The sequence below is a fragment of the Spinacia oleracea genome, chromosome 3, assembly GCF_020520425.1.
Source record: "Spinacia oleracea cultivar Varoflay chromosome 3, BTI_SOV_V1, whole genome shotgun sequence".
In the NCBI taxonomy this organism is placed as follows: Eukaryota; Viridiplantae; Streptophyta; class Magnoliopsida; order Caryophyllales; family Amaranthaceae; genus Spinacia; species Spinacia oleracea.
In genome coordinates, this window is record NC_079489.1 from 123,154,381 (window position 1) to 123,180,982 (window position 26,602).

At 36.9% G+C, this 26,602-nt stretch overlaps 1 long non-coding RNA gene across 3 annotated transcripts; it reads right to left on the minus strand.

Annotated features, from left to right (window-relative positions):
• Positions 1 to 20,807: 20,807 nt before the first annotated feature.
• On the minus strand, positions 20,808 to 25,818 carry LOC130470503 (uncharacterized). Of its 3 annotated transcripts, none has more exons than XR_008930980.1 (3): positions 21,982 to 25,809; positions 21,664 to 21,858; positions 20,808 to 21,059 (listed from the first exon to the last, which is right to left on the minus strand). It is a non-coding gene; the product is annotated as an uncharacterized lncRNA (long non-coding RNA). The 3 variants fall into 3 exon arrangements; XR_008930978.1 differs by having other exon boundaries at positions 22,629 to 25,807; XR_008930979.1 differs by having other exon boundaries at positions 21,664 to 25,818.
• Positions 25,819 to 26,602: the final 784 nt, after the last annotated feature.

Genomic DNA, 26,602 nt, shown 5'->3' on the forward strand with positions numbered 1-26,602 from the left:
TTTGTGTACCTTGCCCCTTTAGGACCAATAAGTAACACCTCGCTGAGCGAAAACTATTACTAGATTGATGTAAAGGATATCCAAGCAAGTGTATATTTTGGCATGGCACCTTTTAACTCAATTTTTAAGTTTGGAACTTAAGGCTCTTACTATGTTGGTTAGATTTTAAGTGAACTAAAATTCTTAATCATGCAACATAATCAAGCTTTTGATCTCATGCATTTTAAGACATATTTAAAAGCAATAAATAACTTAAAACATGCATAAGATAAATGTGATCTAGTATGGCCCGACTTCATCTTGAAGCTTTAACTTCAAAGTCCGTCTTGAAAATCTCCGTGGGAGGCACCATTTCCCTCAAATAGAATAAGCTATAATTAAAACTAATTACAACTATTTGATGGTACGCAGACCATATTTGAATTGAAAAACAACTTTGGTACTTTAGACCAATTACATTCAAATTAATGGTACGCAGACCATATTTTCTATTCTATTTGGGCCATACTAGTCACTTCATAACCTGCAAAACAGTACATATACAATATATACCATTCACCCATTCATTATCATGAATGGCCCACATAGCTGCTTAGTAAAACACATTATGCATCACATAAACATTTGCAGCAATTAATCAAGGGCACCAATAATCTACCAATTATTCAGTCCTTATTAATTCTAATCAAGTTGTTTTAACCTTAAGGATTTGTAGACCTAATCAAGAGTTTATGACTAAAAGGGCTCCCACTTAAACCAATAAATTCATATGCTTTACTAATTTTAAACATAAAGATGTATTTCTAGTCTAACCGGAAACATACAAATTTAATTAAAATTTAAAGCTCATATAAATTTATGATTGAATCCAAAAAGTTTAATTTAATTTCAGTCGTATTTAAATTAATTCATGATTTTAATTTTAGTAAAATAATTAGAATAAATAAAATTTACGGATTTTTCATGAAATGCCCCTGAGGTTTGCTTTAATGCACCAAATACCCCTAAATTTTCCAGAATGCACCAAATACCCCCGAGGTTTTAAACAATAACACAAAATGTCCTTAATGAGTATTTTCCGTCTATTCCGTTAACTTTTCCGTTAACATTAAATTAATATTTTTTTCCCTTTTTTTTCCTTTATCTTTATCTTTCTCTTTCTCTGTCACTTTCTCTTTCTCTTTTCTTTCTCAAACTTCATTGTTAATCCCCACCTCAATCAAAATAAATAATTGCCAGCATTCTCAATCAAATAATTGATTCATGAATACCCTAATTTCAGCACCAAAGACAACAAATTTCACAATTAAAAGTAACACCCAAAAAAATGAAAACAAATGAACTAAATGTTCCAAATATAAACATTGCGAGCATAAAGATCAGTGAGAATGGCGCCCCAGCCGCCATTACTGAAACTGTATTGAACAATTGATGACGTAAAGAGCACGAACCGCATAACTTGCTTAACTGAAAAAAGATTGAGATGAGGAGTAAACGGCCAAAGACAAGCTGTTCCAACATTCCATGTTGAAATAGTGAGATCAATTGCTAAATTGCTCCATGGTGATCTAAAAAACCTCCGACTAACATGCAAGCGATGGCGGCGCTCCACCGCCATTTCAACAATCTTGCCCCTTCCTATAAACAATCCACCTTTCTTCCATCTTCGAAAACCCAGATTAATGAAAACCCCAAAAATATCAAATGGGGGTAATTGCAAAAAAAAAAAAAAATCAATTCTACCAAACAAAATATTTGTAAAAAAAATCAATTTGAAAACCCAGATTAATGAAGTGTCGTTGTTGATGTTGCTGCTATTCGGTAATAAAACGGATTGCAAATCCACCATTGTTGTAGCTTGAGGAGAGAGAAAATGGTGATTTTTTTTAGGAGGGATGAAAGAATTGAAGGAAAGTGACGGTGAGGAGAGAGAAAGGACCGACCAAGGGCAAGTTAATGAAATAGGGTTTTAGTTAGGGATGATGATGGTGGAAGAAGAAGAAAAAGAACAAGATGATAATTGATGGCGTGAAGGAAGAAGAAGAGCCCAGAAATTGCGTGAAGGAAGAAGATCCCAGGGAAAAAAATTGGGTTTTTTTCATATTAAATAACAGTAGTTAATTAAATTTTTGGGTTTAATTAATATAATTAAAGGTTAGTATTATAATTAGTAGAGAAATTGGTTGAGTAAGGGCAAAAAAGTAATTTCATGCTAACGGAGACTTAACGGAATAGACGGAAAATACTCATTAGGGGCATTTTGTGTTATTGTTTTAAACCTCAGGGGTATTTGGTGCATTCTGGAAAGTTTAGGGGTATTTGGTGCATTAAAGCAAACCTCAGGGGCATTTCATGAAAAATCCGTAAAATTTATTATAATTACAATATTCAAAATTAAAATCCAAGAAAATAATTTAAATTATTAATTTTAAAATTAATTAAAATTGCGTAAACTGAAAATTTCAAATTAAAATTTCAAAACGATCTAATCGCAACGCAACAATCCTACGCATCGCACGCCCATGGGCCACACGCACACAACCATCGCTGGCCATGTGCGCGCAGCCCATGCGCTGCCTCGCATCGCTGCTGCTCACCATCGCAAGGCATCACGCGAGCTGGTGCTCGCTGCGCGCGCCAGCGCTCGACGCACGAGCATGCTGCCGCAGCCCATCGCTGGGCGCAGCGCTAGTCGCACGTCGCAACGCGCACTCGCACGCCATCGCTAGGCGCAGCGCTCGTCGCACGCACAACAAGCACTCGCACGCCATCGTTGGGCGCAGCGCTCGTCGCACGCACAACAAGCACTCGCACGCCATCGTTGGGCGCAGCGCTCGTCGCACGCAAAACAAGCACTCGCACGCCATTGCTGGGCGCAGCGCTCGTCGCACGCAAGCGATCGATGCTTGGCGCAGCACTCGTGGCACGCGAGCTTGCGCTCGCTACGCGCGAGGCTCCGCACGCTTGCGCGAGGCAGTGCGCGCTGTGGCGCACCTCTCTTGCTGCCCACACGCGACTGCTCGTACCTTGCTCTCGCCCTCGCCCATTCGCCCATTGCACACAGCCCACGACACAAGGCAGGGCTGCTGTCTTGTGCTCGTGCACCATGGCCTTGCTCATTGCTTTCGTACCGCATGGGAGACGAGTGTTAGGTTATGATACATATGACATTACATAGATCATGCGGAAACAACCATTAACCCAGGACAACATATTATTTACACATAATCATATAGCATAATTTAGATGCATACTCTTGTTGCGTGCCCTCCCTAGCTGCGCCCGAACCGAACAAGAACAAGTCTTTAGGACTCCAAGTGTCGTCCCTCCGTAGATAGTCCACAGCACGTCCGGATCCGCCTTAAGATTGACCAACTAGAATCGCCCTTAAGGTACTAGAAAATTTCGGTACTTTATGAGCAAGATGTGTGTTTTAGTTTTCTCTCAAAAAACTCACTTTTGAATACTTTTAAACTTGTTATAAATTGTGAGCCCTAGCCTCATATTTATAGGGGTATGGAAAGGGAATCGAAATCCTATTCAGATACAAATTAATTAAACCTAGAATCCTACAAGAACTCTAATTTTAATTAATTTATCAAATAGAATTAGGAATTTAATCATTAACCGAACTCTGCATGTTTTAGGAAACGTGCACGAACACAAACACTTGCACACACACGCACGGCTGCCACGATGGGCCCCATGCGTGCGCGCGAGCAGCAGCCCACACAGCGCCCGCGCGCGCTGCGCGCTGCGCGTGCTGTGCGCGCTGTGCGCGCTGCGCAGCCTGCTGGGCCTGGCCTTGCGCTGGGCCTGGCGTGGATGTTTGTGCAGCGCGCTTGGCTTGCTGGGCGATGGCCTGGCTTCGTGTTGGGCCTCGTCCGGCAGGCCTCGTCCGATGCTTATTCGTACGATGCGCTTCCGATTAAATTTTCCGATTCCGGAATTCATTTCCGATACGAACAATATTTAACATTTCCGATTCCGGAATTAATTTCCGTTTCGAACAAATATTTAATATTTCCGTTTCCGGAATTATTTTCCGATTCCGGTAATATTTCCGATTCTGACAATATTTCCGTTTCCGGCAATATTTCCGATTCTGGTAATATTTCCATTTCCGATAATATTTTCCGATACGTACCATGTTTCCGTTTCCGGCAACATCTAGGACTTGGATAATATTTATATTTCCGATACGATCCATATTTCCGTTTCCGGCAATATCATCGTTTCCGGAGTATTCATTTCTTGCCTGTGACGATCTTAGCTCCCACTGAAACCAAGATCCGTCGGTTCCGAATATTCATAGATGGAGTATTTAATGCCATTAAATACTTGATCCGTTTACGTACTATTTGTGTGACCCTACGGGTTCAGTCAAGAGTAAGCTGTGGATTAATATCATTAATTCCACTTGAACTGAAGCGGCCTCTAGCTAGGCATTCAGCTCACTTGATCTCACTGAATTATTAACTTGTTAATTAATACTGAACCGCATTTATTAGACTTAACATAGAATGCATACTTGGACCAAGGGCATTATTTCCTTCAGTCTCCCACTTGTCCTTAGGGACAAGTGTGCATTTCCTAATTCCTTTGTCGCTCGATGCTTGCTCTTGAACATAAGGTAAGAGTTGTCATCCTTATTATGTCCAGAGGTGTTCCTCGGTTTCAGAGTTCAACTGATCAAATAAACAGATAATCATAGCCTATGATTCATCCGAGCACGGCCATGCATTTCACAGTTTCTAGCTCTCCGAGTGGCCTTGTACAACTTTTAAGCATCTCATCCCGATTTATGGGAGGACAATCCCAATCTTGCGATCTTGAGATTAGACTTCGTTTGATAGGTGATTACCTGAGCGTTGCCTTTATAGCCTCCTTTTACGGTGCGACGGTTGGTCAACGTCAAAGCAACCAGTTCTCAAACAAGTAATCTCAAATCTCTCAGGTATTGAGGATTTAGTGTCTAATAATTTAATGAAATTTACTTATGACAGATTTTCATCTCTTACAGTAAAGTTTCATAGGTCTTGTCCGATACTAGTCTTCCCAAAGTAAGTATCTATGCAAATGATTATGACATTGCCATGTCCACATAGTTCAAGAAACAGAACTACTAGTCATCTTGCATTCTAATCGTCTAACGTTTTCTACGCGTCCAATTTTATAGAAAACTCCGAATAGGGACCATTTTCAACCTTTGACTTTCAAGTTCACTTGATAGACATTTCTTAGTCACAGGACTGGTCCTGACAGTCTATCTTGAATATATCGTCAAATTTGAAGGGACTCATCATTTAATACTAAACCAAGATTAAATGGAATATGAAAACACATTTCATATATGATAAATGTTCAACCCAATGTTTTACAACCATGGGCCTCAAACCCATCTTCTAAAATAATTCATGGAATTCAAAGCTATGCTTGATTTCCAGTGCGACAATGTGAGTGTTGCTTCTCACTTGTTGCATAGGTTTAGTTATCATGCTTTGCCAATCTTAATATCCTTTTCATCGAATGTTCTTCGAGATATGATGATAAGATCTTTTCGAGTTTGTTTATTATGTGATCTAGTCTTTCTTACTTCGATGGTGGTTTTACTCATTTTGCAATGAAGAACCATCAAGTTAGCAGACGTTTTTCTTGCTTCAAGAGTGGTTCTACGCATTTTTCAATGAAGAATCATCAAGCCAGCAGATAGGTGATCTACCCAAGTTCAGTGAAGAACTTTAAACAACCCTGTTTTATTGCTTCTTAGGCAATAATTACTTTTACTTCAACTGTATAGGTTGCTAGTGATGCTTTGTTTGAATTTACCTATCCAAGCAGTTCATAGATATGTGGAAGACTCTCCAACTATATCTTAGAACATAGAAATTAATATTTTAATTTCCCACGCAACAACTCATGGTCTCCAATCCATGTTGCCATTTCAAAACACGATGCTCTATAGCTCGTCCTTATCAATGGTTAACTCCAAAGGGTCTTGCTTGATCCTTTGCCAGTGTTTATGCGTGTAGCATCAATATTTAGCGTATCTTTATTTCCTTGAATCAAGAACTATTCCTATGTACCTTTTCAAGTACCATAAGTATTCTTGATCTCAATCTAGTTGATCTTCACTTAGATCAATAGAGATTGGTATATGTTCGTCATGCCTAAAGTCATACGATACGTTTTTGGCGATCCTCATATTATATCACACATGATAAATTCTTTTGCAGAATAATTCCCAATTGAATTCTATTCATGTAACTTTAGCTCATTCAATTTTAGTAGATACTGAATCCAGCTAAATTCTTTGACATATAATATAGGTTAAGAATCTCATTTAGACTCTTTGATGTTTAACTTAGTAAATGCTTATACATAGTTCAAACATTCTTTACTTAGATTTATTCACATGGGTCGAATATCTCCAATGGAGACTTTCGTGTTTGATTTAGTAAATGCCATTACTTAATCCAAAACAATATCATAAGATCTTTGTAAATAGATCTTAATACCCAGTATGTACTAAGTTTCGCCTTGGTCCATCATTGATAAATAATTTCAAACCTAACTTATTAGCATTTGAATGTTATTTCACAATAGAGAGATATGTGTGTGATACACATAGGACCAATTAAGTTTTATGTACTCCCACTAAACTTCTTATATATCTATAAAAATCATGTACATTTTATGAAACTAAAATACTTATTAGCTTCACTAAAATACATTTCTAATTCCCAATTGCTTGCTTAAATCTGTACTTAGATTTTATAAACTAGCTTTTCTTTCAAGCATTTATTTGGATCCACAATTCCTATGACATACCATGTACATAGTTTATTCCAACATTTGATTGAGGAATACGTTTTGTCATCCAATTGCTATATGTACCAATATGCAATCATTGCTTGAATAATAGACTTGAGCATTACGATTATGCATGAGGTTTCAACACAATTTACACCATGAATTTGCTTGTAACCTTTAGCAACTAATCTAGCTTTGTGTGTGAACACAATTCCATGTTTGATGGTTTTTATCCTTAAAACAAACTTGCAACCAATAGGTGTGAACCTATTCTTGCAAATCAACAAAATTTCAATTTTGTCATCAAAACATTGAGTATGTTTTATGCCCTCTAACCATTTAAAACATTTGAGTCTATATATGGCCTCTAACCATTTTAGGGAATCTAGGTTTCGTCATAGCTTTCTTACAAGTCACAAACTCATTAATCTACATGATAATAGTTTGACTGCAAGTTGTAGGTTTCTTCACTATTTAATAGAAGAATCTCATAGTTTCATTGACCTGATCTCTATGTTTCTTTACTATCTAATAGAAGAATCTCATAGTTTCAGTGACTTGAATTCTATGCCTACTTGGGTATAGAACATCAAACAAATAGAATATCAATAGCCACTTGAAAGTCCTTTGAATATTCTGTTCTCTTTGAAGCATTTGTAAAGTCTTCTAAGAGATGTCTATTCTTTAAAACCACTTCTAAAGTCCTTAAAGAATAAGTTCGGATTTTTTGAAGCACTTCGAAAAGCCTCCGGAATGTCCGTTTATGTTTGTTGTTCGCCTCGAAAACTTTCGAGGTCTATTTTCTCCCACTTGTCATTTTGGAAACGAATCTCCAAAAGGACATCATTTCGAGCAAACAAACATTATGTTCTCAAAAATTCGTGGTAGAAACAATACCCTTGTGTCTCATTTGAATAAATCACAATGAAACATATATCTATACTTGGGCCTTAGTTTGTTGAATAACAAACACTAAGCTCCCACTGAGTTTAGGAACTCTTTAGATATATTATGAAAAGATATTCTGAAATTGCTTTTCAATAGCTTTGACGAATTTGGTTTAGTTTGGTGGTAGTTGAGCATTTTGTTTTAGAAATTATAGGAAAAGTCTTTATGATTCATCATTGATCGAATCAAGTACTAATTGACTTCGATCATTCCAACGTAGATATGCCATATCTTATGGAGCTAGATTGTGAAATTACAACACACAATCATTGATGATCATATTTGGTCTCAAGTAATCATTAACATGATCTAACCTAGATCTTTATGATTTCTTACCAAGTGGATTTTATACTTCTGAATCTTTGAACTAGCCAAACAGATTCAACTTATATCACATTTGAGTAAATAAACCTATATTCACTCAAATCCATGTGAAATAATAAAGTCATAAAATCTTTCTTTAGCTTTGAACTCCATTGTCTAGGCGTTCTAACAATAGTTCATATCTTTTGTTACTTTCAACAAGTAAGACTAGTTGTCTTAAAATGATCTAGAAATCAATCAACTTTCAGAAGTCCATCAAAATAGAGCTTATGAATGTTAACTTGTTGATATGGTCTAAGCAACAATGCCAAAGATTTGTGGAACTCAAATCAAGGGGTTGATTTGAACCTAGTAAAGTTCTTTAAAGAGTTGTTTGTTTTAATCAAGCATATTGACTCATTCTGTAAATGACCATTTCATTCAAATGAACAAACAATCAAGCATTGTTTTTGTTCTTCTGAATGTGAGTCTTTCTGTGTTTGAAGCAGAAATTTAGGTATGCTGATTATGGAACAAAATAGCCATTAAGTTCCAGCCTTTGAAAGGACTTAAAACAAACTAGATGACCCTACAACTAATGTAGCATTGCCATGCTTCATTTCCCACTTGTAGGTCATTAGTGTATCCTAGCTTCCATTGTTTGAGTTATTATCGAAGTAAGAACCTCAAGCGGTATATGATACCAAGGAAGTTTGATTGCTAGGTTACTACTCTTTAAACAGTAACTTATAGGTAGAAACGGAATCGTAAATTCCTTTCATGTGTTCCTTTGTTTTCCTATTTCTTGTACCCTTTCTTATAGTCTTAAGAATTGAATTCTTTAGTGTTGACTTTGTTAGACATGTCCAATGTCACCAACAAGGTTCTTTACCATTTTAATTTATGTTGAATATTTTGTTTCAACTAGATGATCTTACCAGAAGCTTCTAAAGTTCTCTAAGCATCGATCTATTCGAATGTCTAGGGACTAGACTCATTCGAGAATTAAATGGACAAAGATATTAGGTTGTTAACCATTGGTAAAGCTGAGCGTATTAAACTCAATGCTTTATGATCTCAAAACTACATTGTATTTTGAATTCACAAGCACCAATTGGTTTGCCATTCGATTTTGATATTCGAAAACAACCATAAAAGTCGATATAAGAAACGTACATTTTAAATTGCTCACTTTCTCTCTTTTCCGTGAATCGTTCTTGGATTCACTACCAATCGAGGAAATTTACTGTTACCTTTCTAAAAGGATTTATTGCAGTGCAAGATATTTAATTATAAACAATAATTAAAACATACATTGAAGCATGCAAAGTCTAAACATTTATCATGAATAATAACTTGAAATTAAAGCAACCATGCAATTCAAACAAGTTATTAGCATTTTATTCGATTTTATTGTTCCGGCAGGTGTGAATAAAATGATTCCAAGATCCTAAAATCATTGAAGAACTAAGCACAGTTTGTCGACTCAATTCTAAAACATTTTAGGTAAGCAAAAGCCTTTTGCTAATAGTCTAGAAACTACTCTTGGTTGATAGGTACGTCTAAGAACTTATTAGGAAAACCTATCGATTTTGCCACGACATAAAAGGACTCCTTACTTATATCGTTGAGTTTCACCAAAACTAACATGTACTCACAATTATTTGTGTACCTTGCCCCTTTAGGACCAATAAGTAACACCTCGCTGAGCGAAAACTATTACTAGATTGATGTAAAGGATATCCAAGCAAGTGTATATTTTGGCATGGCACCTTTTAACTAAATTTTTTTTAAGTTTGGAACTTAAGGCTCTTACTATGTTGGTTAGATTTTAAGTGAACTAAAATCCTTAATCATGCAACATAATCAAGCCACAATCTTATGCATAATTAAGACATATTTAAAGCAATAAATAACTTAAAGCATGCATAAGATAAATGTGATCTAGTATGGCCCGACTTCATCTTGAAGCTTTAACTTCAAAGTCCGTCTTGAAAATCTCCGTGGGAGGCACCATTTTCTTCAAATAGGATAAGCTATAACTAATTACAACTATTTGATGGTACGCAGACCATATTTGAATTGAAAAATAACTTTGGTACTTTAGACCAATTACATTCAAATTAATGGTACGCAGACCATATTTTCTATCCTATTTGGGCCATACTAGTCACTTCATAACCTGCAAAACAGTACATATACAATATATACCATTCACCCATTCATTATCATGAATGGCCCACATAGCTGGTTAGTAAAACACATTATGCATCACGTAAACATTTGCAGCAATTAATCAAGGGCACCAATAATCTACCAATTATTCAGTCCTTATTAATTCTAATCAAGTTGTTTTAACCTTAAGGATTTGTAGACCTAATCAAGAGTTTATGACTAAAATACGCTCCCACTTAAACCAATAAATTCATATGCTTTACTAATTTTAAACATAAAAATGTATTTCTAGTCTAACCGGAAACATACAAATTTAATTAAAATTTAAAGCTCATATAAATTTATAATTGAATCCAAAAAGTTTAATTTAATTTCAGTCGTATTTAAATTAATTCATGATTTTAATTTTAGTAAAATAATTAGAATAAATAAAATTTATTATAATTACAATATTCAAAATTAAAATCCAAGAAAATAATTTAAATTATTAATTTTAAAATTAATTAAAATTACGTGAACTGGAATTTTCAAATTAAACATTCAAAACGATCTTTAATCATAACGCAAACACCCTACGCGTTGCACGCCCATGGGCCGCACGCACACAGCCATTGCTGGCCATGTGCGCGCAGCCCATGCGCTCGTCGCATAGCTGCTGCATCCCCATCGCAAGCCTCCGCACGCATTGGTGCTCGCTGCGCGCGCCATCGCTCATCGCACGCGAGCTATCGCTCGCAGTGCGCGCGCGACATCGCTCGCTGGGCGCGCGACATCGCTCGCTGGGCGCGCGAGCCATCGCTCGCTGGGCGCGCGACATCGCTCGCTGGGCGCGCGACATCGCTCGCTGGGGGGGCGACATCTCTCGCTGTGCGCGCGAGCAATGCTGGGCGCAGCGCTCGTGGCACGCGAGCTTGCGCTCGCTGCGCGCGAGGCTGCGCACTCTTGTGCGAGGCAGCGTGCGTTGTGGCGCAGCTCGCTTGCTGCCCACACGCGACTGCCTTGGCTCGCCCTTCGCCCATGCCCATTCGTCCATTGCTCGTGGCACACGACACAAGGCAGGGCTGCTGCCTTGTGCTCGTGCACTACGCCCTTGCTCATTGCATTCGTGCCGCACGGGCGACGAGCTCCCTTGCTCGTCGTCGCATGCCCGCATTATACAACACCCCTTAAGGGTAACACGAAGCGTCCATTGCTTCGTGCGTGCAAGTTTTATGAACGAATCGCATAAAAATTTTAAATTTATATTTAAAATTAATGACAAATTAATAAATAATATTAATTTCACAATTTTAGGGCGAAAAATCGAAAATTTATTATCCAATTGATTTCCGATTGTTATGGATTCAAGTCTAGGTCATAAAAATTTAAAATTTATCATAAATTTACAATTTTTATGGTGGTTTTTAATCATAGGTTTCTAATTAAATTACAATTAATTATGAAAATCAAATTAATTCTAAATTATTCTAATTTTCAACAAATTAATCATAATTACAAATTAGATTGCATAATTAACAAGACTAGGCATTCAAACTTGTTAAACATATGCAGTAGGTCAATCAAAAATTCAAGATTTATCAACAAGAATCGCAAACATTTAATTTAACATCTTAAATTTACGAAATTTTGCATTCGAAAAACTAAAACCTTCGAAAAGTCATAGTTAGGCTTCGAATTTGAGAATTCAAAATTTTAGATTGCCTTTTACATGCGGAATTGACACAAAAATCACTCAATTCGGATGAGTAACGAAGAAACTGCCGAAAAACTGCGTACGTATAATTAAATAAACGCAATTTGCAATTAATTAACAATTACGAAAATTAATCACCCCTTTTAATTCTTGCAAATTTGTAATATTTAACCATGTTCATGCAATTTAGATTATGAAAATAATAAGGGGCTCGTGATACCACTGTTAGGTTATGATACATATGACATTACATAGATCATGCGGAAACAACCATTAACCCAGGACAACATATTATTTACACATAATCATATAGCATAATTTAGATGCATACTCTTGTTGCGTGCCCTCCCTAGCTGCGCCCGAACCGAACAAGAACAAGTCTTTAGGACTCCAAGTGTCGTCCCTCCGTAGATAGTCCACAGCACGTCCGGATCCGCCTTAAGATTGACCAACTAGAATCGCCCTTAAGGTACTAGAAAATTTCGGTACTTTATGAGCAAGATGTGTGTTTTAGTTTTCTCTCAAAAAACTCACTTTTGAATACTTTTAAACTTGTTATAAATTGTGAGCCCTAGCCTCATATTTATAGGGGTATGGAAAGGGAATCGAAATCCTATTCAGATACAAATTAATTAAACCTAGAATCCTACAAGAACTCTAATTTTAATTAATTTATCAAATAGAATTAGGAATTTAATCATTAACCGAACTCTACATGTTTTAGGAAACGTGCACGAACACAAACACTTGCACACACACGCACGGCTGCCACGATGGGCCCCATGCGTGCGCGCGAGCAGCAGCCCACACAGCGCCCGCGCGCGCTGCGCGCTGCGCGTGCTGTGCGCGCTGCGCAGCCTGCTGGGCCTGGCCTTGCGCTGGGCCTGGCGTGGCTGTTTGTGCGGCGCGCTTGGCTTGCTGGGCGATGGCCTGGCTTCGTGTTGGGCCTCGTCCGGCAGGCCTCGTCCGATGCTTATTCGTACGATGCGCTTCCGATTAAATTTTCCGATTCCGGAATTCATTTCCGATACGAACAATATTTAACATTTCCGATTCCGGAATTAATTTCCGTTTCGAACAAATATTTAATATTTCCGTTTCCGGAATTATTTTCCGATTCCGGTAATATTTCCGATTCTGACAATATTTCCGTTTCCGGCAATATTTCCGATTCTGGTAATATTTCCATTTCCGATAATATTTTCCGATACGTACCATGTTTCCGTTTCCGGCAACATCTACGACTTGGATAATATTTATATTTCCGATACGATCCATATTTCCGTTTCCGGCAATATCATCGTTTCCGGAGTATTCATTTCTTGCCTGTGACGATCTTAGCTCCCACTGAAACCAAGATCCGTCGGTTCCGAATATTCATAGATGGAGTATTTAATGCCATTAAATACTTGATCCGTTTACGTACTATTTGTGTGACCCTACGGGTTCAGTCAAGAGTAAGCTGTGGATTAATATCATTAATTCCACTTGAACTGAAGCGGCCTCTAGCTAGGCATTCAGCTCACTTGATCTCACTGAATTATTAACTTGTTAATTAATACTGAACCGCATTTATTAGACTTAACATAGAATGCATACTTGGACCAAGGGCATTATTTCCTTCAACGAGCTCCCTTGCTCGTTGTCACATGCCCGCACTATACAACACCCCTTAAGGGTAACACGTAGCGTCCATTGCTTTGTGCGTGCAAGTTATATGAGCGAATCGCATAAAATTTTAAAATTTATATTAAAAATTAATGACAAGGCTAGGACGAAAAATCGAAAAATTTATAATTAATATTAATTTCATAATTTTAGGGCGAAAAATCGAAAATTTATTATTCAATTGATTTCCGATTAACATGGATTCAAGTCTAGGTCATAAAAATTTAAAATTTAACATAAATTTACAATTTTTATGGTGGTTTTTAATCATAGGTATCTAATTAAATTATAACTAATTATGAAAATCAAATTAATTCCAAATTATTCCAATTTTCAACAAATTAATCATAATTACAAATTAGATTGCATAATTAACAAGGCTAGGCATTCAAACTTGTTAAACATATACAGTAGGTCAATCAAAAATTCAAGATTTATCAACAAGAATCGCAAATATTTAATTTAACATCTTAAATTTACGAAATTTTGCATTCGAAAAACTAAAACCTCCGAAAAGTCATAGTTAGGCTTCGAATTTGAGAATTCTGGGTTCGGCCGAAAAATACTACTTTTGTCAAAATTTTAGAATGCCTTTTACATGCGGAATTGATACAAAAATCACTTGATTTGGATGAGTAACGAAGAAACTGCCGAAAAACTGCGTACGTATAATTAAATAAACGCAATTTGCAATTAATTAACAATTACGAAAATTAATCACCCCTTTTAATTCTTGCAAATTTGTAATATTTAACCATGTTCATGCAATTTAGATTTTGAAAATAATAAGAGGCTCGTGATACCACTGTTAGGTTATGATACATATGACAATTCATAAATCATGCGGAAAAACCATAAAGCCAGGAAAGCATATTATTTACACATAATCATTTAGCATAGTTTAGATGCATACTCTTTGTTGCGTGCCTTCCCTAGCTGCGCCCGAACCGAACAAGAACAAGTCTTTAGGACTCCAAGTGTCGTCCCTCCGTAGATAGTCCACAGCACGTCCGGATCCGCCTTAAGATTGACCAACTAGAATCGCCCTTAAGGTACTACTTATTTTCGGCTAAATGGGCAAGAGTTATGGCTGATTTTTCTGCTTAAAAATCCTAGCTTTGAATACTTGAAAACTTGTATATAAATAATGACCCTAGGCCCTTATTTATAGAGGTATGGAAAAGGAATTGTAATCCTACTAGGATGTGGATTTGTTAATTAGAACTTTATTAGGACTCTAAATAACAAAGCAAATCTAATAAGATTAGGATTTTAGTCTTCGCACGAATCCTAATAGAATTAGGATTTCCCGCACACGCATCGTACAAGCCGTGCACCCGCGCAGGCCTTGCGGCCCACGACAAGCGCACAGCCCATGTGCGGTGCTGCATGCGCGCGCGCCCTTGGCTGGGCCTGGCCTTGGGCTGGGCCTGGTCGAGGCGTGCGTTGCTTCGTGCGGCTCGCTGGGCGATGGACTGGCTTCGTGTTGGGCCTTTGTCTAGCGGGCCTCGTCCGATGCTAATTCGTACGATACGCTTCCGATTAAATTCCCGATTCCGGAATTCATTTCCGATACGAACAACATTTAATATTTCCGATTCCGGAATTAATTTCCGTTTCGAACAAATATTTAATATTTCCGTTTCCGGAATTATTTTCCGATTCCGATAATATTTCCGATTCTGACAATATTTCCGTTTCCGGCAATATTTCCGATTCCGGCAATATTTCCATTTCCGATAATATTTTCCGATACGTACCATGTTTCCGTTTCCGGCAACATCTACTTCTTGGATAATATTTATATTTCCGATACGATCCATATTTCCGTTTCCGGCGATATCATCGTTTCCGGAGTATTCATTTCTTGCCTGTGACGATCTCAGCTCCCACTGAAACCAAGATCCGTCGATTCTGAATATCCATAGATGGAGTATTTAATGCCATTAAATACTTGATCCGTTTACGTACTATTTGTGTGACCCTACGGGTTCAGTCAAGAGTAAGCTGTGGATTTATATTATTAATTCCACTTGAACTGAAGCGGCCTCTAGCTAGGCATTTAGCTCACTTGATCTCACTGAATTATTAACTTGTTAATTAATACTGAACCGCATTTATTAGACTTAACATTGAATGCATACTTGGACCAAGGGCATTATTTCCTTCAAATGGTGCAAGTGTATGGCTGATTTTTCTTCAAAATCTTACCTTTAGAATACTTCAATTGTATCTCTAAATTATGACCCTAGGCATCTATTTATAGAGGTATGAAAAAGCAACTGGAATCCTATTAGGATACGAATTAATTAAACTAGAATCCTAGTAGAATTCTGATTAATTAATTTATCCTTTTAGGATGAGGAATTTAATCATATATCGAAACCTAATAGTTTTAGGATTCGTATAGCACACAAACACACACACGCACGCACAGCAGCCCACGAGGGGCGCCATGCACGCGCGCGCAGCCCGCGAGCTCGCATCCCATGCCACGAGGCCCACACGCTGCCACAGCCTTGGCGCGCGCTGGGCCTGCCTTGCGGTGGGTCTGGCAGCCTTGGCTGGTGCGTTTGTGGCGCGCTGGCTTGCTGGGCGATGGCCCAGCTTCGTGCTGGGCCTTCGTCCGGCAGGCCTCGTCCGATGCTAATTCGTACGATACGCTTCCGATTAATTTTCCGATTCCGGAATTCATTTCCGATACGAACAATATTTAATATTTCCGATTCTGGAATTCATTTCCGTTTCGAACAAATATTTAATATTTCCGTTTTCGGAATTATTTTCCGATTCCGATAATATTTCCGATTCAGACAATATTTATGTTTCCGGCAATATTTCCGATTCCGGCAATATTTCCATTTCCATCAATATTTTCCGATACGTACCATGTTTCCGTTTCCGGCAACATCTACGACTTGGATAATATTTATATTTCCAATACGATCCATATTTCCGTTTCCGACAATATCATCGTTTTCCGGAGTATTCATTTCTTGCTTGTGACGATCTCAGCTCCCACTGAAACTAAGATCCGTCGATTCCGAATATCCATAGATAGAGTATTTAATGCCATTAAATACTTGATCCGTTTACGTACTATTTGTGTGACCCTACGGGTTCAGTCAAGAGTAAGCTGTGGATTAATGTCATTAATTCCACTTGAACTGAAGCGGCCTCTAGCTAGGCATTCAGCTCACTTGATCTCACTGAATTATTAACTTGTTAATTAATACTGAACCGCATTTATTAGACTTGATATTATATGCATACTTGGACCAAGGGCACTATTTCCTTCACATAAGAGTAGTTCTTGATTCAAGGAAATAAAGATATGCTAAATATTGATGCTACACGCATAAACACTGGCAAAGGATCAAGCAAGATTCCTTTGGAGTTAACCATTGGCAAGGACGAGCTATAGAGCATCGTGTTTTGAAATGGCAACATGGATTGAAGACCATGAGTTGTTGCGTGGGAAATTAAATATTAATTTCTATGTTCTACGATATAGTTGGAAAGTATTCTGCATATCTATGAACTGCTTGGATAAGTAAATCCAAACAAAGCATCACTAGCAACCTAAACAGTTGAAGTAAAAGTACTTATTTCCTAAGAAGCAATAAAACAGGGTTGTTTACGTTAAAGAGTTCTTCACTGAACTTGGGTGGATCACATATCTTCTGACTTGATGGTTCTTCATTGCAAAATGCGTAGAACCACTATCGAAGTAAGAAAGACTAGATCACATAATAAACAAACTCAAAAGATTTTATCATCATATCTCGAAGAACATTCGACGAAAAGGATATTAAGATTGGCAAAGCATGATAACTAAACCTATGCAACAAGTGAGAAGCAACATTCACATTGTAGCACTGGAAATCAAGCATAGCTTTGAATTCTATGAACTGTTTTAAGGATGGGTTTGAGGCCCATGGTTGTAAAACATTAGGGTTGAACATTTATCATATATGAAATGTATTTTCATATTCCATTTAATCTTTGTTTAGTATTAAATGATGAGTCCCTTCAATTTGACGATATATTCAAGATAGACTGTCAGGACTAGTCCTATGACTAAGAAATGTCTATCAAGTGAACTTGAATGTCAAAAGTTGAAAATGGTCCCTGGTCGGAGTTTTCTATAAAGATGGACGCATAGAAAACGTTAGACGACTAGAATGCAAGATGACTAGTAGTTCTGTTTCTTGAACTATGTGGACATGGCAATGTCATAATCATTTGCATAGATACTTACTTTGGGAAGACTAGTATCGGACATACCTATGAAACTTTACTGTAAGAGATGAAAATCTGTCATAAGTAAATTTCATTAAAATTATTAGACACTAAATCCTCAATACCTGAGTGATTTGAGATTACTTGTTTGAGAACTGCTTACTTTGACGTTGTCAACCGTCGCACCGTAAAAGGAGGCTACAAAGGCAACGCTCGGGTAATCACCTATCAAACAAAGTCTAATCTCAAGATCGCAAGATTGGGATTGTCCTCCCATAAATCGGGATGACATGCTAAAAAGTTGTACAAGGCCACTCGGAGAGCTAGAAACTGTAAAATGCATGGTCGTGCTCGGATGAATCATAGGTTATGATTATTTGTTTATTTGATCAGTTGAACTCTGAAAACGAGAAACACCTCTGGACGTAATAAGGATGACAACTCTTACCTTATGTTCAAGAGCAAGCATCGAGCGACAAAGGAATTAGGAAATGCACACTTGTCCCTAAGAAAAAGTATGCATTTAATGAAATTTACTGGTCCAAGTATGCATTTAATGGTAAGTCTAATAAATGCGGTTCAGTATTAATTATGCAAGTTAATAATTCAGTGAGATGAAGTGAACTGCATGCCTAGCTAGAGGCCGCTTCAGTTTAAGTGGATTAATGATATTAATCCACAGCTTACTCTTGACTGGACCCGTAGGGTCACACAAATAGTACGTAAATGGATCAAGTATTTAATGGCATTAAATACTCTATCTAATGGATATTCGGAATCGACGGATCTTGGTTTCAGTGGGAGCTGAGATCGTCAAAGGCAAATAAATGAATACTCCTGAAACGATGATATTGCCGGAAACGGAAATATGGATCGTATCGGAAATATAAATATTATCCAAGTCGTAGATGTTGCCGGAAACGGAAACATGGTACGTATCGGAAAATATTATCGGAAATCGGAAATATTACCGGAAACGGAAATATTGTCAGAATCGGAAATATTATCGGAATCGGAAAATAATTCCGGAAACGGAAATATTAAATATTTGTTCGAGACGGAAATTAATTCCGGAATCGGAAATGTTAAATATTGTTCGTATCGGAAATGAATTCCGGAATTGGGAAATTAATCGGAAGCGCGTCGTACGGATTAGCATCGGACGTGCTTGCTAGACGAAGGCCCAGCACGAAGCCAGGTCCGCGTCCAACAAGCAATGGCGCGCCACACACGAACAGCCCAAGGCTGAACCAGGCCCACCGCAAGGAAGGCCCAGCGCGCACCCAAGGCTTCAGGCAGCCTCGTGGGCTTCGTGGCCGCGTGGGCTGCGTCGCTGCTCGGGCTCTGCGCGCGCGCGCGCATGGCGCCCCTCGTGGGCTGTTGTGCATGCGTGTGTGTTTGTGTTCACATACGACACCTAAAGCGTATAGGAATCGTTTGATGATTAAATTCCTAATCCTAAAAGATAAATTAATTAAATAAGAGTTCTGCTAGGATTCTAATTTAATTAATTCGTATCCTAGTAGGATTCGAGTGCTTATTCCATAGCCTATAAATATGAGATCAAGGCTCATAATTTATAACGAGTTGTTAAGTATTCTAAAGGTGAGAATTTTGAGCAAAAATTCAGTCACATACTTTGCCCATATTGACCGAAAATAATAGTACCTTAAGGGCGATTCTAGTTAGTCAATCTTAAGGCGGATCCGGATGTGCTGTGGACTTTCTACGGAGGGACGACTCTTGGAGTCCTAAAGACTTGTTCTTGTTCGGTTCGGGCGCAGCAAGGGAGGGCACGATACAAAGAGTATGCATCCTAATTATGTTACTCCGTAATTGTTATGTGGCAATTAATTTGGAATCCTGGCGTTTATGGTTTTTCCGCATGATTTATATTCGTTTATATGTATCATAACCTAACAATGTCTTGGGTCCTTTAAATTTGCTTTACGAGTTTCCGGTCCGATCCAGTCCAAATAGGAATTTTTCGGTTAGGACTGTTGACCTGGTTTACATTAAGTAAATCATTAATCTTCTTTAGTGCGCTACTACCATGTGTTATTTTCTTTTGTTTTCCTATTGTTTAGTCTTCTATATCTATCTCGACTCCCTTAAAAATGAAAAATTAATGTTTGAAAGATTATCTAACTGTATTTTGTTTGGAAATATATAATCTCGAAAATTGTATAGAGGCATATTCAATAACTTTGGTCCAATCCGGTCTTAACTCGGACCGCGTCCGAAAAAAATCAGTCTTGTCCGGTATGGAACTTTTTGCAAATTCTATAACTATATCCCCCAAAATAGTTGTACTTTCCTCCCTTTGTGCAAATCGGATTATACACCCGGGTGCACAGTGAGCATTGTACACCCCGTTCAAAACGACGTAGTTTTAAACAGTGTTCACATTTTAATTAATTAGAAAAAAATGAATTTTTTTACTTAGTTATGCCGTGTACTCAACATGAAAGTTGGAAGAGAATCTTTTTTAATATCTTGCACTACTACATTTCTTATCAGATGCAACGCCTAAAAACGTTGCATTAGGCATCAAAATCCGTCACATTAGACCTAATGCGACGACAAATGACCCTTGCATCCGGTGGCGTTGCATTAGGCCTAATGCGATGATCAGTGACCTAATGCAACGGGAAATTAATACCGTCGCATTAGATAAACATCTAATGCGACGGTCCTTAGATGGAGTGTCGCATTAGTTCTTTAGCTAATACGGCGGGCATTTTAGCTAATGCGACGGTTATTTTAGCTAATTCGACGGTTATTTTAGCTAATGCGACGGATATCTACAATGGCTTATAGAATTAATGCAACACGTTTTAGCCTAATGCGATGGTAATTTATTGTCAAAATAAATCTGTTGAGCACCTAATGCAACAGGTTCATTTATTCATAATAATAAATAATAATAATAATTAAAATTATTATTCTAAATTAAGAAAGGATGTCAATAATAAAAGATTTTCATTGACTTAAAGAATAATATTACAATATTAGTGCCAATAGGACACATGCATTACCAAATAGTCGTTCACTAATTAATTTAGTGCTTTTAATGACAAAAAGCATAAAATTAAAATCCACATAAACAAATTCAACGTACATTACTAGAAATCACAAAATGACTCAAAAACAAACAAGAGCCTCCACCGTGTCATTGCTAGATCTACATTTCTTCTCCATTTAGCTCACCATACTCCTGCAAGTTTAAATCACGAATGGGCACAAGTTAGAAATGGTGCACTAGCTTATAACGATTTCGTTTTAGCCAACAAAAAAATTCCAAGGTAAATAGATATGTACCCTTTAAATGACATGTCTGGTAACAACTAAGAAACCACAGATATCAGGTAAATAGATATTTACCCTTTAAATGACACATTTGGTAACAAAAAATTCCAAGTGCCTATAGCCATACAGAAAACAAACAACTAAGCAACCACACATATCTGGTAAAGTTATACCATAACGGGAGCAATATTTTGCATCAGGACTAAATAAAGTGTTGAAGCAAGAGTTAAGCTATCAGTTCAGAGGTTCAGAATCTCTCATTGACAAACATAATGTTCACATAAACTCATAATGAGTATTGGACATTATCTACAGAAGCACTAGGGCGCAAGTCTGAAAATTGAAACAAGTAACTTAACACAGACTAAGTTGCTCCAACTCTCTAGCTCATCTCAAGTTCTCAGGTACTTCTGCTGGAAATTCTAAAAAAAAAAAATATGATACTTTCTCCGTTCTTTTTTATTTGACTTGTTTTGGAAGGGTAAGATGAATTAGATGATGTTATATTATACCTATACTCTCAAAAAATCGTGTCCTTCATTTTTCTCCTCAAATATGAGTGCCCTTTCCAGAAGAAGCATATTGTTTGCAGGATTAAACATTCAGTCATCATTTACCAGCTCCAGAAGCGACCATCCATTATCGATCAGCTAGCAAAGGTTGATGCCCTTGTATCTTCAAAATTGTAGCACACAGCACATGCAAACCTATTATGTAAACATGGAAACTCAAATATTCTTTAATGTGCAAGGAAAGATTGAGAAAACGATACTATAAAGGCTTAAGAGTCGACAACTGCATATAAAAAGCTATTGTTTCAGAATTTGGACCTTTGTGTATAGGCTAATGCTGTGATGTACTTATTTGTTTAGGGCTCTACTTTCTTCCAGTAGTTAAGTTGTATATTTTATGACATAGAAGACAAAAGGAACAATTGGTACATCACAGTGACAATCCTGTCATCCATTTGCCGAAACATGAAGGTCATCACAATGCGAATTTGAACCTTTAAAAACCAGAAAATGGAATATATGTAGGTTAATACGGAGACAAAACGATAAAAATAAACGTTCAAGTTCGGTCAGTTCTAGCATTCAGCTATCACATTCTTAGTTCAAATTACAACATCGGTATGATAATTCCAGAAAATATTGCATTCAACCGCAAAACATCAAGAAAAGCTCGCAGTCATAACAAAAAAAGGAAAGAGAGACTTGAGAGGGCCTGAAATGTCAAAGCTCGCAGTCATCAAGAAAAGCTCTTAACGCGATAGTAAATTTTGCCATGACAGGGCCTGAAATCAGATTTACACATGAAAATGAAAAAGGGTGCCTTTTCTGTTTCATTTTTGAAATATGATACACCAAAAAAACAATTTAGAGACTCCCGAAACAAAATCCATATACTCAAAAAAACAACCATCAGAGAGAGGGGTTATAGTTTAATATAGAGGAGTGGAGAATCTGAGGTGCCCTACCTCCAAAAGAAATACCTAAAGGATCATTATTCCCTCCTGCAAATGTTTCAGATCAAGAGCGCTTGCAAAAGAAACATCTGAATCATAACCTTCTCCAAGCCATTCCTTGAGTTTTGAAAGCAAAAGTTCAAAGCATTGGAATGACAAAAAGATATTTAGATGCAATATGCACATCTCTATATAATGAAGATGAGCTTGCTGGCACAAATTCCTAAAGTACACAGAATATACAGAAATTTGAGAGGAGACGGAATAGAGAGAAAGGACAGACGACACTTGATTTTTTTAGAGATAACGTGGAACAATTATTTTAATGGTTTTGGCTTCAAGGAGTACGTATTTAAATTTTGAAGATTAGAGTTTGAAGGTATTACAGTTATTTTAATGGTTTTGGCGGGATTGCACAGAATTGTTCAATTGGGGATTCGGAGGCCTCACATAAGCCACTAACATTCTTATTATTATATAAGATTGCAACTTTCAAACGAAAATCAAAGGTGCATTACAATTGACTAGTATGAAAACCGCTATAATGAAGTAGTGAACTAGTGCCTGATTGACCAGCAGTCTCTCATCATTTTACCAAGACTATCTCAAGTTCATTGACATTAAATCAGATCATAAATATGAATAGCTAAGATATAAGTAGTTATGTTCTTTCATCACCTCCCTAATCCCTACCAGGCTACCACTCAAATCAATTGAAGCTTGGCATTTTAGGAAATACAATCATAAACCATTACTATTTGTGCCTACTCTTTTCTGAACATCATAAACCAATTATTGCCAAAAAACAATCCTTAAGCAAGAGGAAAACAGGGCCCTGTAAGAGATCGAGGGGATTAAAGGTACTAAGTGAAATGTTAATTAGGAAACTAATTTATAGTCCTCCATAATTTTTCACCCTTCGCATAAAGTACTAATCCATAATCCTTCATACTAATTGCAAAAGCATCTGAAGAAAGCACACCAAAATTTAGTAAAACAAAAAAGAAAAAAAGCATAAACTTACTCTATTTAATTCTTTAGCCCTTTCTAACTGACTAAGGAAGGTACTGTAAGAGTTAAGCACCACAAGATACCTTCACAAAATGATAAAATCAACAAGGAAATTGAAACCTATGATTTAAGCTAATCAATTACTTTAGCGTGTAGTTTTTCGCAAGATTGAGAACATGACAACGCTCAACAATAACATCCAAACAAAAGTAACTCACACTACAGTTATAATGTCGAAGCTAGCTCAATATACTGCATACTCTAGTCTGCACTCGCTTCATATCACCACATTCAAACTAAAATTTCTAAACAATTTGATGGTTTACTTCTCATCCCCTAAAGTAAAACTAACTACATTATTTTCTAAATCACCACACTCCAGTGCGCTCGCAAATTACCACACAAACAAAATTTAATAAAAATTGAAACAAAATATCAATACCATATACAACTCACAGTATATCAACAACTTAAATAAATCATGATGATTACTTGACCAAAATAACAAAACTCTTTGATGATTTTTTTACTTCACATATAGATAACACTAACAGCTTACTAATTTGTATAGTTTGTTGTTCTAAACCAGATTATAACAAAAAATAATAATTATACTTCGTATTAAAAACTAAAATAAAAGTTAACAATACCTTACAGCCTATCCCATGGAACATTTTGAAAACTTTACCGACCCTTATTTAAACGGAAAATAGAACACAACACGACCTTAAATAAGTTCATATCAGGGCCACTCAAATTGGAGAAAATAAGTTTAGATCAATGGAGATAATAGAAGTTAAAAAAGAAGGAAGTCTATCCTGAAAATCGAAGAAAACTAAAACAAGAGGAAGACATGAAACTATTTAACTAAATATATCAGTTGCTAAATCCCCAGTATCTCCTCATATATATAAGCAGTGGCATCTTTAAAACCGACAACGGCGACAAGTGACAGTGAATTGCCACAAACTATTAGAGCATTACAGCCAATTGAAATCAATGTATTAATGTATTGTAGGTATGTAAGGGATCAGAATGTTCATGCTAGGACAACATCTATTTACACATATATTGAGTTAATCTCTAGTGAGCCCCCTTCCAGTTCAAGAGCAGCAACACGATTCAGTACATATAAGTGTGATCGGTGTACATGTGGGCAGTCATGTTCAGAGAATGAAGCATAGCTTCTCCCGTTTTATTGAAGTTAAAAACACAAATTCCTCCATTGTTCACATCAATTGCTCGAAATCTGAATCACCAAGATCATAATAGTGTGTTGTTTCCAGAGAATAAAACAAGCAGCCAGAATAATTACATGCCTAAAGGAGAGGACAGATCATAAGCTACATGTAAAACACACATGATTCCAATAAATTTGAAATTCCAATCACTGAATCTAAATAAGAAAACAATACACCAGGCACTCAAACTAAAGAAGAAGCAACAAAACAAAATGGCAAGCTGACCAAAGAACACGCCATAAAATAACAGCAAGAAGCCATCCAACTGCACCCACCATCCAACTGAAATACTAGCAGACAACAGTTCCACTACTTTCACAGAAAAAACACCACCTAGAACCCTACTGCCCTAAATCAAATTCATCTTTGAAATAAAGTGAACCCATTGAAATTGCAAAGAGCAGATATGTTAAAGTATTAAACTCCGTCATTGCAAATCATCAAAATCCCAAATAGGCAAACCCTAAACGTAATTCATGAAATTCGGCCAGAAATTTGATTGAAATAACAAATCTGGTGAGAGTTTTTGAATCTGTGGTATGGGATTACAGTGGGATGGCCCGTCTCCTTCCTTATTCGTCCCCTTCTTTCGTCGTCCCCTTCCTTCGTCGTGGTTGTATAGAATTTGTTGCAGACTTTTGGAGCTTTCTTGTCAGAATTTGCAACCAATTGCTAGACCTTGCGTGAAATTGCACAAAAATACTTGCAAATTAGAGATCTAATCCGTCAATAACTAAACCCTATTCATGAGTTTCTTCTCAATCTTTGTCTTCTCTACTCACGAGTTTCTTTCGGTCTATCTCATCTCTCTAGAATAATTAGCGCTTTTTGTTTTTTTTGGTAAATAATTCAGGAAGTTAACTGGACCGCCTGAGGGTTTGAAAATTTTGGCAAAAGAATCCTAAGGGCGGGGTTTAAATTTTGGGAAAATAATGGGAGGGAAAAGGAAAAAAAATTGGTGCAGTGAATTGTATTACCTAACCGTTACATTAGCCTAATAAAGCATCGCATTAGTCAATCTAATGCGACGGTTTATACACCCGTTGCATTAGACCAGCTTTCTGATATGTTTTAGAAGGAACCGTTGCATTAGCCCTATTTATTGCGACGGTTTTATGTGAGGTGTTGCATTAGGCTTCCCTGAACCGTCGCATTTGATTAGAAATGTAGTAGTGTTGAGATACGGTTATTAGTTAGTATAAGATTAGCATGAAAGTTATTAGTTAGTATAAACTTATCTAATTGATTTTTGCAAATCTGAACGGCTTAGCTTTCCTAAGTGGACAATTATTGTAACTGATTATCTTCTTTGTTGAAAGAAAACATATTTCTTAATTTTTTTCATGTGTTTTGGTATTCGCTTTTCTAATTTAGGGTTTTGTATGAGCTTGAAGATGACGTTTATGAGATTATAATGTAGGTTTTGTTAGTATGTGTTCTTTGAGTTTGAGTTATAAGTTCTCTGGGATTGAGTTATATGTTCTTTGAGTTTCCACTACATGTGCTATGAGTGTTTATGTTCTACGGGTGTATATGTTCTATGGGGTGCATATGTTCTTTGAGTTTGAACTATAAGTTTTTGTCTACTTTAATCTGGAATGTTCTTCTACTTGTTTTACGGATTCTTTGTTTTTTATTCGTGAAGTTGATGATAAGTTTGAAGATTTTTTAATGATTTTTTTCAAAAAATATGCTAAATTTATGGGATAATTTGTTATATTTTATCAATGTTCT